This window comes from Macrotis lagotis, chromosome 1 (genome assembly GCF_037893015.1).
Source record: "Macrotis lagotis isolate mMagLag1 chromosome 1, bilby.v1.9.chrom.fasta, whole genome shotgun sequence".
NCBI lineage: Eukaryota > Metazoa > Chordata > Mammalia > Peramelemorphia > Peramelidae > Macrotis > Macrotis lagotis.
Window position 1 is genome coordinate 329,320,941 of NC_133658.1, and position 11,629 is coordinate 329,332,569.

The 11,629-nt window shown below is 38.2% G+C and overlaps 1 protein-coding gene across 4 annotated transcripts in view; it reads right to left on the reverse strand.

The window, feature by feature from the left end:
• Positions 1-9,694, reverse strand: part of RABGAP1 (RAB GTPase activating protein 1) — a 242,377-nt gene extending 232,683 nt beyond the window's left edge. The window contains exons 1-2 of one of the 4 annotated variants that reach the window (XM_074211617.1): positions 9,623-9,691; positions 8,392-8,497 (exon numbers count right to left, since the gene is read on the reverse strand). The gene's annotated coding sequence lies outside the window, so the exon portion shown is untranslated. Of the gene's footprint in view, positions 1-317; positions 1,924-8,391; positions 9,547-9,622 lie in introns of those variants that run through there. The other 3 variants (XM_074211619.1, XM_074211618.1, XM_074211620.1) reach the window with 3 other exon arrangements.
• Between the last annotated feature and the right edge of the window lie 1,935 nt (positions 9,695-11,629).

An 11,629-nucleotide genomic window follows, 5' to 3' on the forward strand; every position in this document is an offset into this window, starting at 1 on the left:
TGGGCAGCAGTGATGGTTTCCAGACCTCTCAGTCCAGGGACTGCCAAGGACTACTGGGAAGGGCAGCAGGAAAACTCTGCCACACCAGAGTGAAAGCAGAGATCAGTTCAGCAGAGGCCTCAGCACAGACCAAGCCCCAGGGAACCTGGAGCAGGCCTGGGAAGCCACCTAGAACTGCTTCGAGTATGTACTACCCAAAGACAGTAAAGTAGTCAGGATAAATTGCAGAGATCTCTTTGCCATCACTGAGGCAGGACTCTGTTGCTTGGCCCATACTGAGATCCAGGTAAAAGGAGCAGAAACATAACAGAGCTTACTATCTGCAGTGGAGCAGTGGCCCTTCTCATGATTCCAGGGCAGGAGTGTTTGTGATCATCCTCAGTTAAAGCCTCTCATAAAATCTTGAGGTAATTAAGAACTTGTAGATCTGACAATAGCTGCAGAAACCTTCAAAAGTGAGTCCTCCACCTTGGAAGCAGAGTCCTACATCAACAAAGAGTTAAAAGGCTGGGGGAATGAGCAAACAACAGAAAAAAAAAATATGACCATAGACAATTCCTTTGGTTCTGTGGAGGATCACAATACATATCAGAAGATAACAAAGTCAAAGCCCTTACATCCAAAACCTCCAAGAAAAATATCAATTGGTTTCAGGCTATGGAAAAACTCAAAAAAAAGATTCTGAAAATCAAATAAGGGAGTAGAGGGAAAATTGGGAAGAGAAACAAGAGTGATTCAGGAAAATCACGAAAACCAAGCTCGTGGTTTGCTGAAAGAAATAAAAAATGCTGAAGAAAATAACATCTTAAAAACCAGTTTAGGTCAAATGGAAAAGACAGTCCAAAAGTCCAATGAGGAGAAAAATATTAAAAAGCAGAATTGGCTAGATGGAAAAGGAGATATAAAAGCTCTCTGAAGAAAACAATTCTTTAAAATGTAAAATGGAGCTAAGGAAAGCTGATGACTTTATAAGAAATCAAGAAACATTAAAAGCAAACCAAAAGGGGTGGCTGGGTTATGCAGTGGATAGAACATGGGCCCTGGAGTCAGGAATACCCAAGTTCAAAGCCGGCCTCAGACACTGGCAAGCCACGTAACCCCATTGCCTTGTAAAAACTAAAAACAAAAACAAAAACAAAAAACAAACAAAAAAAGCAAACCAAAAAAATGAAAAAACTAGAAGAAAATGGGAAATCTCTCACTGGAAAAATAACTGACCTGGACTGGACTAACTGAAAATAATGACCAAAAAAAATTCTAGATGTCATTTTTCAAGAAATTATCTAGGAAAACTGATCTGGTATCTTAGAAGCAGATGTTAAAAGAGAAATTGAAAAAAAAATACATTGATTATCCCCTGAAAGACATCCCCAAATGAAAACTGTCAGGAATATTATAGCCAAATTCCAGAACTCTCAAGTCAAGGAGAAAATATTACAATCAGCCAGAAAGAAACAATTTAAATACTGTGGAGCTCAATCAGAATAACACAAGATTTAGCAGCTTCCAAATTAAGGGCTCATAGGCTTGGAATATGATATTCCAAAAGGCAAAAAAAGGGTGAAGTATAACCAACAATCAATTACCCAGCAAAACTGAACATAATCTTTCGGAGGGGAAAAAGATGGAAATGGAATGAATCAGGGACTTCAAAACTTTCCTGATGAAATGATCAGAACTGAACAGAAAGTTTGATCTTCAAGTACAGGATTTGGGTGAAGCATAGGAAGGGAGGTTGGGAAGGACAAATCTTGAATCTCTGTATGGGAAAATGAATCTGATAACTTATGTGAACCCTTCTCATTTATTAGGGCAGTTAGAAGTGGTGTATATATAGACAAGGAACAGGAGGGAGTTGAAAAAGAAAGTATAATATTTTACTAAAATGGATTTAATGGGAAAGAAAGGAATGTATTGAGAGATAGGGAAAGGAGAAGAAAGATTTTGCAGTAGAATGGAAGAGGGGGAAAGTGGGGGGGGGGGGAGTTAGGCTTACTTTTATTGGAAATGGATCAGAGAGGGAATAACACACACATTCAGTTGGGTATAGAAATCTAATTTACCACAGAGGAAAATAGGAGAGGAAAGGAGTGGGAGAAAGGGGATGGGGGAGGGGAGGGGGATGTAGGTATAGAAAAGAAAGAACATGAGGAGGGACAGGGAGAAAGGAGAGAGAGAGAAGAGAATAAATGGGGTGAGAGGGAATAGGGTGGAGGGAAATATAGCTAGCAATAGCAACTATGGGAAAAAATATTGAAGCAATTTCTCTGATGGACGTATGATAAAGAATGCTATCCATCCCCAGACAAAGTTGATGGTCTCTGAAAACAGACTGAAGCATACCCTTTTCCCCATACTCATTTTTCTTGAAGTTTCTCTTTCTTCGTGGAGGGAAGGGGTGGGTTATATTTACTTTTACAACATGACTATTGTAGTAATGTTTTTCATGGCTATACATTTTTTTTGTGGCTATACATTTTTAATCTACACAAGTAACTTTCTTTCTTTTTTTTTTCCTTTGGATTTTGCAAGGCAATGGGGTTAAGTGATTTGCCCAAGGTCACACAGCTAGGTAATTATTAAGTGCCTGAGGCTGAATTTGAACTCAGGTCATCCTGACTCCAGGGTCAGTGCTCTAGCCACTGCACCACCTAGCTATCCCTAACTTGCTTTCTTAATGGGGGGGGGGGGTGTGAGATGGGAGGAAACCTTGCAATTCAAGGTTTAGGAACTAAAAGTTGAAAGTTGTTTTTGCATGTAGTTGGGGGAGGGGATCTAAAAAGTTAAAAAATTTTTTTAAATTATTGGATTACTTTAAGCCATGATCAAAAAAGAACTTGGACATCATCCTTCAAAAAATTATCAAGGATGGGGGTGGCTAGGTGGCACAGTGGATAAAGCACCGGGGCCCTAGAGTCAGGCGTACCTTGGTTCAAATCCAGTCTCAGACACTTAATAATTACCTAGCTATGTGGCCTTGGGCAAGCCACTTAACCCCATTGCCTTGCAAAAACCTAAAAAACAAACAAAAAAATTATCAAGGAAAACTGCTCTGATATCCTAGAATCAGATGGCAAAATAGAAACTGAAAGAATTTACTAATCAACTCCTCAAAAAGATTCCAAAATGAAAACTCCCAGAAATATTACCAAATTTAAGAGCTCTCAGGTCAAGGAGAAAATGTTGCAAGCAACTAGAAAGAAACAATTCAAATATCACTGAGGTACAGATGGATAACACAAGATTTAGCTGTTTCTGCATTAAAGGATCATTGGGCTTAGAATAGGATATTCCACAAAGTAAAAGAATCTGGATTATAACCAAGAATCAACCACCCAGTAAAAGTGAGCATACTCTTTCAATGAAATAGAGGATTTTCAATCTTTCCTGTTAAAAAAAATCAGAGCTGAAAAGAAAATCTGATCATCAAATACATGATACAAGAAAAGCATAAAAAAAGTAAACAGGAAAGGGAAATCATAAGAGACCTGATGATGTTGAACAATTTCTATTCATCCATGGGAAGATGGTACTCATAACTTTTAAGAACTTTTTCAATTATTAGGACATTTAGAAGGAGTATACATAGACGGATACTATCTACAAAAAATAAAATTAAGGGATAAGAGAAGAATGTAGTGGAAGAAAGAAAAAAAAGGTAAGACATTATTTCATATAACAGAGCTAAGGAAAAGCTTTTACAGTAGAGGGGAAAAGGGAGGAAGTTGGGGGAGTGAGTGAATCTTACTCTCATCAGAATTGGCTCAAAGAGGGAAATAACATAGACATTCAATTAGTTATCAAAATCTATCTTACCCTACAGGAAAGTAGGAGGAGAAGGGGATAAGAGAAAGGAGGGTGAGTGTTGTGGGAGGGAAGGGGGGGCGACTAGTCAGAAGCTAAACCCTTTTGAAGGACAGGGTGAAAGGAGAGAGAGGAAATAAAATGAATGGGGGTAGGGAGGATTGAAGGAAATACAGTTAGCAATAGTAACTAATTTTTCTGATAAAGGACTCATTTCTCAAACACAGAAAACTGAGTCAAATTTATAAAAAATAAGAACCATTTCCCAATAGATAAAATGATCAAAAGATATGACAGTTTCAGATGAGGCTATCAATGCTATCAACAGGCATATTAAAAAAAATTCTAATTTGTTAAAGATCAGAGAAATGCAAATTAAAAGAAGTCAGAAGTATACCATATACCTATTAGATTAGCTAATAGGACAGAAAAGGAAAATGACAAATGTTAGAGGGGATATAAGGAAAATCAAACATTTCCCTATTTGGAGGAGTTATGAAATGATTTAATCATTCTGTAGAGCAATTTGGAACCATTACCAAAGGGCACATGCCACTGCATTCCAAAACATATGAAAAATAAAAAGGAAAAGGACCTATATGTATAAAGGTATTTATAGCAGCTCTTTTCTGGTGGCAAGGCAGTGGAAATTGAGGGAATGCCCACAGTTGAGGAATGGTTGAACAAACTGCAGCATGTGATTATGATGGAATACTATTCTGTTATTAGGAAAGGATAGGCAGGATGCTCTCAACAAAACCTGGAAAGACTTATATGAGCAGATGACATGAGAAATATACTGTATATAAAGTAACAGTAATATTGTAGGATGATCAGCTGTGAATGATTTAGTTTTTCTCTGAAGTGCTGTGCCAAAGACAATTCTGACGGACTTATGATAAAGAATGCTATGCTTCCCCAGAGAAAAATGTGATGATATCTGAATACAGATCAAAGCATAATTTTTAACTTGATTTTTCTTGAGTTTTTTTTGGAGGGGGTGGGGTAGGTGCGATTTGTTTTCTTTAACACCATGACTATTATGGAAATATTTTAAGTGACTACACATTTTAACCCATTAGAAATTGCTTGCTTTATGGGAGAGGGCAACAGGTAGAGAATCTGAAACTCAAAACTTTAAAAATGAATGCTAGAACTTGTTTTTACATGCAATTGAGGAAAAATAAAATATTAAATAAGTAAAAAATAGAAAACTTTAAAAAAGGTATCTTAAGCAAAAAGTTAGTATAAAAACATTGATCAAAAATGTCAAAGTTATTTAGCAGAGATCTTATTTTGAGACTGTATTTCCCATTTTACCCAAGTTAGAAGGGTAATGCCCCAAGATGGGCCTGATCTACATACTGATCAGCAAAGAATTTCGATCTAATTTCTCATTTGATTTGGTCTGGCAGCCTAATGACCCTCCATACTAACTGAGGCTCAACATATTGGTGCTGGACTTAGTTATTCAATTAGTTTAGCTCACCACCTCTTAGAACTCCAGAGTACAAGTGATTCACCAGTTTCAGCCTCCCTGTAAGCAGGGAGAACAGGTGTGCACCAATATGCACCTACTAGCACAGCTTTGAGACAATGGGTTCTTAACATGTAGGCAGTGAACTTTTTAATATTTCAATCCTTGAATTTCAATATTTTTTGTAATCATATATATTTTATTTTATGCATTGGGAAATATTATATTGAGGAATCCAGAGGTTTCACTAAGAGTTCTATGACACAAAAAGATTAACAAACCATTTTAGATTAACAATCATCTAAACAAATTTAAGTAGTAAATATCATTGGAGCTCTTAAGGACACAGATCCATCATCTTTTCTAGTTCCTTCATTTTTCAGAGACTCAAAAGCAAAACCAAAATCCAAATTTTTCTGATCAAAAACTATTTCTAGGGGTGGCTAGGTGGTACAGGAGATAGAGTACTGGCCCTGGAGTCAGGAGTACCTGAGTTCAAATCCACCCTCAGTCACTTAATAATTACCTAGCTGTGTGGCCTTGGGCAAGCCACTTAACCCCATTTGCCTTGAAAAAACAAAGAAAAAAACCAAACTATTTCTGACACTGATAAAATGAGCAAAGTAGGTGTCAATCTAACTGGACATTTTTCTCTTCATAAGGTATTATTTTTTGATGAAGTAGTAAGGAACTCTACAACAAGATTTGTCTAAACTGTATAATCATATCCTCTACAAACATCTCAACTCAATAACCTTCAGTGGCTTTGTTGTCTTTCAAATAAAGTAGAAACACTAGTACTGAATACTTTCAACAGTCTGCCTGAAGTCTAGTTTTCTGGCTTTAATTCAAATTATTCGTATTCATAAATCCTTCATTCCTGCCAAGCTGCACCATCCTTTCCTCTCTCTGTGATACTTCAAAACATCTCCTATGCCTCAACTCTATCCAGATATCTATCTATTGAGCCTTAATCATTCCTTTTCCTTTAAAGGTCCAACTGAGATTCCAATTTCTCACATTTCACATAGCCTCTTCCTTCTCCTTTGCACTTACCTCATTTTCCTTGACTTATAATTATTTGTATAATAGTCATTGAGACAGTTAAGTTCCTTGAAGACAAGACCTTTATTATATTTAATCTTTGGTAGGCCCTTAATAAATGATTGTGGATAGGAGAGCAAATGAAACATGCTAATCTTGTATTACCACATCAGCACTATAACAATGTCCAGAAGGCCAAGAGCTGAAATTGATCATAGATATCACCTATCCAATCCCATTATTTTATAGATGACATTAACTGATTTACTTTAACACTTATACCAATAAGAGTATTCACAGATCACATAATATCTTAAAAATTAAATGAATTAATTTTTTAGATAGTTTAGAAAATTCAATACTTAGTCAGAAAATTAAAAATTAGGAAAGTTTGAAAACACAAATGCTAGAAAATCAGTTAAAAAATATAAATTAGGGTGTTATATACATTTTAGATGGTAATGCCAATGTACTTTACTTTTAAAAAAAAAAAGTACAGTGCCCCCGAGAATTCCCAAAGTCATTACACTTTTAAAACTGTCAATTCTAAATTTTAACTTTCAAATATGAAAACCTATAGTTGTCCCAAAGGACACATAAAAAATATTATTTTTTCCTACTCAAAGTATAAAGGCAAACAATGACATGAAAGAATCTCAATGTGCTTACTCATACATCCTTTTTTATGTATTCAGTATTCAGACACCAGATTGAATGAAATACATGAATGAAAAAATTCACTTATTCTTTGATATTATTAGAAATAATATCCGGCCATTGAACCACAAGAATTTAAAATGACAAATGCAATTCATTTCAACTTCAATTGAACCATTGGCTTATATAATATAAACCAGCTGGAAGGGACAACCTGAGAAGTCAGGTATTTGCTTAAATAAAAATTTCAAAATAAATTTAAATTTTATGATCATTTATTTCTTAAAAAACAAACAAATAAAAAAATGAAGACTAAGTAGTAAGCCTAGAACTTCAGGTTTAAGAGTATAATAAGAACTAGGTACTACTAATATGTTAGCTTAACAAATTCTTCTAGGACATTAGCTTCCTAAGATAAATACTGCAGCTCAGGAATGAAGTCAAAAGTAAAAGTAGAGAAAGATGATGACAAAAATAGGACAGATAGAATAGGCACAAGGGCACTCTAGAGACTCATAATGAAAAATACTTAAGAGCTGGGGCCATGCTACTTCCATGGCTATATTTGATAGGCATTAAGAGAATAGTGAAGCCCTGGTAGTCAGGAGGCTCAGAGTTCAAGTCTAGCCTCTGAAAAGCACTAAGTGAATAACTCTGGGCAAGTCACTTTAACCTCTCAGAGCTCCAGATACCTATTTAAGACTGTAAATTGATGAGCAAGTACCTATCAGCAATGGTAGAGGAAAATCTGGGCCATCCTTCTCTCTCTCTCTCTTCCTCCACCCTTTCCCTGCTGCCAAAAATAAACATTTTATCAACAACAGTATAGGATTTAGAGTTAAAAGATTAAGGTTCAAATTTTGGTCTGCCATTTTATATAAATATATATATATATATATGTATATATATATATATATATAAACTTTGGATAAATCAGTTATCCTCTTTAGGTTTCAGTTTCATCATCTGTAAAATAAAAGGGTTGGACCAGATGATTTATAGTGTCGTTTACAGTTTTTAAATCCTATCATTCTATGAACTTTGTAATTATTTAATTAACATTGACAAATATCATGAGGGATCAGGGAAAAGATCAAACTGATTTCCCATCCCATTTATGTCCCATAAAGAACACTGTTCTTTAACCTTGGACTGTTGTTCTCTTTATCTACCAAATTCTTATCTTTCAAGTCCAGCTCAAAGCTCCCTTTTCTGACTTCAGGAAGCCTTTGCGAATTTTCTTCTCTACTTAGTAACTGCTTTTCTCCCTTAATATTTAGTATAGCACTTTGTTTTTACTTCCCTTATGCACTTGGAATACCAAATGATATCAGATAATTTCATTACTTGTATAGTCTCATCACCATATTAATCCATAAATTCAGTAGGGACAGAAACCAAGTTATTACCTAAATTTTATTCATCAGCAGTAAGGACAATACTCTCCACATAGCTGGTGCTTAGTAAATGTCTTTGGAAGCTTTGAGTTCCCAAAAGAAATGTTATAGGAATGAACTAAAAAAAAAAAGAAAAAAAAAAGATCAACACAAAAACAGAGAACTCACAATTGGGAGAATGGCAAGCCATTCTCCATAACCTTTATAGCTCAGGCTGATTTCCAGATGTGCTGTAATATGACAGACAAAGATAAGATTTAGGGGCAAACATTCTTTAATGGGAGAAGAGGTGGGACTAGCACAATGTGATTAGGGTATTAGGAGAAGACCTAGCTCTAGCACTTGTTAGCCATGAAATCCTGAGCAAGTCTTTCTCTCTTAGATCTCTTTCCTGTCTACAAAATTAAATAACTTGATAGGAAATTGTAGGTTTGGTTTGGTTTTTAAGATAGGAGAGGCCTTGCAGAAAACAAGAGAAGGAATTAATAGGAGAGTGATAATGAATTTGGAAGCATGGAAAGCACAAGAAATTCAAGAGACAACTAGTTTCAATTCTGTCACAAGCAAGCTGTTTAACTCGAAATAATGGACCTCAGTTAGTCCATCTGCAAAATAAATGTTTAAGACAAGATTTAAAGCTGCGAGGGGCCTTAAAAACATATGTCAAAGATGCAAAGACTCTTAATTGTCAAAGTCTTTCTAAATCTACAGATGAGCAAACTGAGGGTGGATTAGATAAATCTCTAAAGTCCCTCCCAGGGATAACAAATTTATAGTTCTGTAATTGCATTATTTTTCTGACTGAATACTCTAGGTTCAAGGGCTGGAGGCGAGGCCATGAGGGTCAGGATTAAAAGGAGGGTGGTCTCCTTTCCAGGAAAAGGGGTAAAGAAGACAAGCACACACCCCCACCCAGACAGGGGCAACCGGTTTGGTCAGGGGCTGCTTCCTGCGCATGCGCCCATCTCCATCAATGCTTCTCCCTGGCATCCCATCCCCCCACATACACCTAATCTAGCAATTTTAGGGATTTCAGGTCCGAGCCTAGGGCCGGCTAAAGAGGTGGGATTCAAAGTAGACGGCGACTCAGGGGCCCGAGCCTCGCAAGAGGGGGAAGCACGGTGGACTGCCAGGCTCCCCTCCCTCACGCGGCTCGCGGGGATCACAGTGAGTGGCGCTGCCTCCCCGCCCGCGGAGAATGGTTGGTGGGTGGGTGGGTTAGGAGGGGGGAACGCGGCCCTACCCGACCCGACCCGCCGTCTCCTCCTCAGCAGCAGCCGTCCTGTCCCCGAGGCTCCTCAACCAGGGCCTCTCTGCCCCGCCCCTAGCCCCTCCCGCATCACGTGAACTGCACTCCTTCCGCCCTCCGGTCCGCCTCCCGCGTTGTCCCATTGGTCGCACACCTGGGCCCACGACTCCTATTGGTTAGGAGATGCGGCACGCAGACCTGGGTCTCCCCACACCGGATTCCTTCCAGTTTCCCCAACTGCTAGAGCAGCTGCGCCTGCGCCTTCTCACCAGCTCCTGAGGCTGGAACTGATAGATCCGGGAAGCTGAGAGGATTTTTCTGGGTCTGAACTTAAAAGGGAAACCGGGAACTAAGGATGTGAGATTTATAGCTGCAAGGAACCCTGGAGTTACAGGAATCCAATCCCCTTGTTTTACAAAGGTGGAAACTAAGTCCCAGAGAGGGTAATTCTGTTACTTGACTTCCCGAGGCTCTCAGAGATAGTAAGTAATAGATGTTGGCGGTGACTCTGATATAGGGGAGAATGAAAGGAACTGGGGTGTCAGGCGATCTAGGCTCCAGTTCTTGACATTTGCCGCATCGCCATAAGAACTTGTGTGTCAGGTAATGGAGATAGATCAAACATGCCTTCACACAAGGAGTTTGCATTTTATAGAGGAAACAAGGGTTTACGTGTTAGTTTGTACAAAAGAAGTAAAATCACATAGCATTGTCCGAATTTGGCGGGGTCACTAGCAACTGTTAGGATCAGGATGGGAGGAGGCTGCATTTGCCTAGCAGTGACACTAGAATTGAGCTTTGAAAGTAGGTAGTTTCAAAAGGTACAAGTCAGGAGGGAGACCATGGGGACAGCTTGTCAATTGGTCAGCAACAGCAAGGATTTGTTTATATGAGGCACAGCATGTACTTGGCTGGACAAAAGTTTGTGAAGGGGAGTTACATTTTACTCTGGGGCCCGATTATTAAAAAAATTTAATTCAACTCAAGGAGATCCAGTTTGCTCATTATCAAATGGGGATAATAGTAACTTTTACCTAAAGCACCAAAGAAATGGAAAGCATTTTCACTATACCACGTTGTTTACTAGGACACTTGGAATGGACACCATGTGTTACCTCCTTAGAGCCAACAGTGTTGTAGCAGGGAATGAGTAATGTAAATTTTAGAAGGCACATTGGATATAACAGTTTATTTATTACCTTATTATTACCTTAGGTGGTTAACTTGGATAATGCAATAACGTTTGTCCTTCCTTCTGGAAGACCATAACATCGGGTAGGCTAGGTCATGAAGTGAATCGAATTTTGAGTGTGTGTGTGTGTGTGTGGGGGGGTGTTGTGCTAAATCACCAAGTCTCACTTTCTCCTCCAGAGACATCTGGGTGCCGTAGCTAGATATAGATCAGGACGATTGGAGATGTGAGACAAATCAGGGCCAAGTGTCTTGCTCAGTCACATATTAATAAGTTGTCTGGTGTCTGAGCTCATATTTGAAGTCAGGTCCTCCTGACTTCAAGGCTGGTGCTCCATCTAGTGCACCATCTAGCTGCCTCTATAATGCAAAATAAAGTGGTTCAGAAAAAAAAAAGCTTTGGAAAGATACCAATCAACATTTATAGAGCATCTTGTTATATAGTAGTGGGGATGCAGAGAGCTAGAAGAGAAGCTGTTCTTGAGACCAGAATATTTAATACAATTTAACAAGTATTTAAAGCATATTTTTACTGAAAAGAGCTTTCGTTCTAGTAGCCAAAAGATCGGGGGGGGGGGGGGGGGGGGGGCTAGGTGGTGAAGTGGATAAAGCACCGGCCCTGAGAGTCGGAAGTACCTGGGTTCAAATCCGGTCTCAGACACTTAATAATTACCTAACTGGTGTGGCCTTGGGCAAGCCATTTAACGCCATTAGCCTTGCAAAAAATAAACAGACCTAAAAAAAATAATCAAATAGAACATTCATCACAGGATCTTAGGAATTAAAGCAGGAAGTGTTTAGGAATTTTTA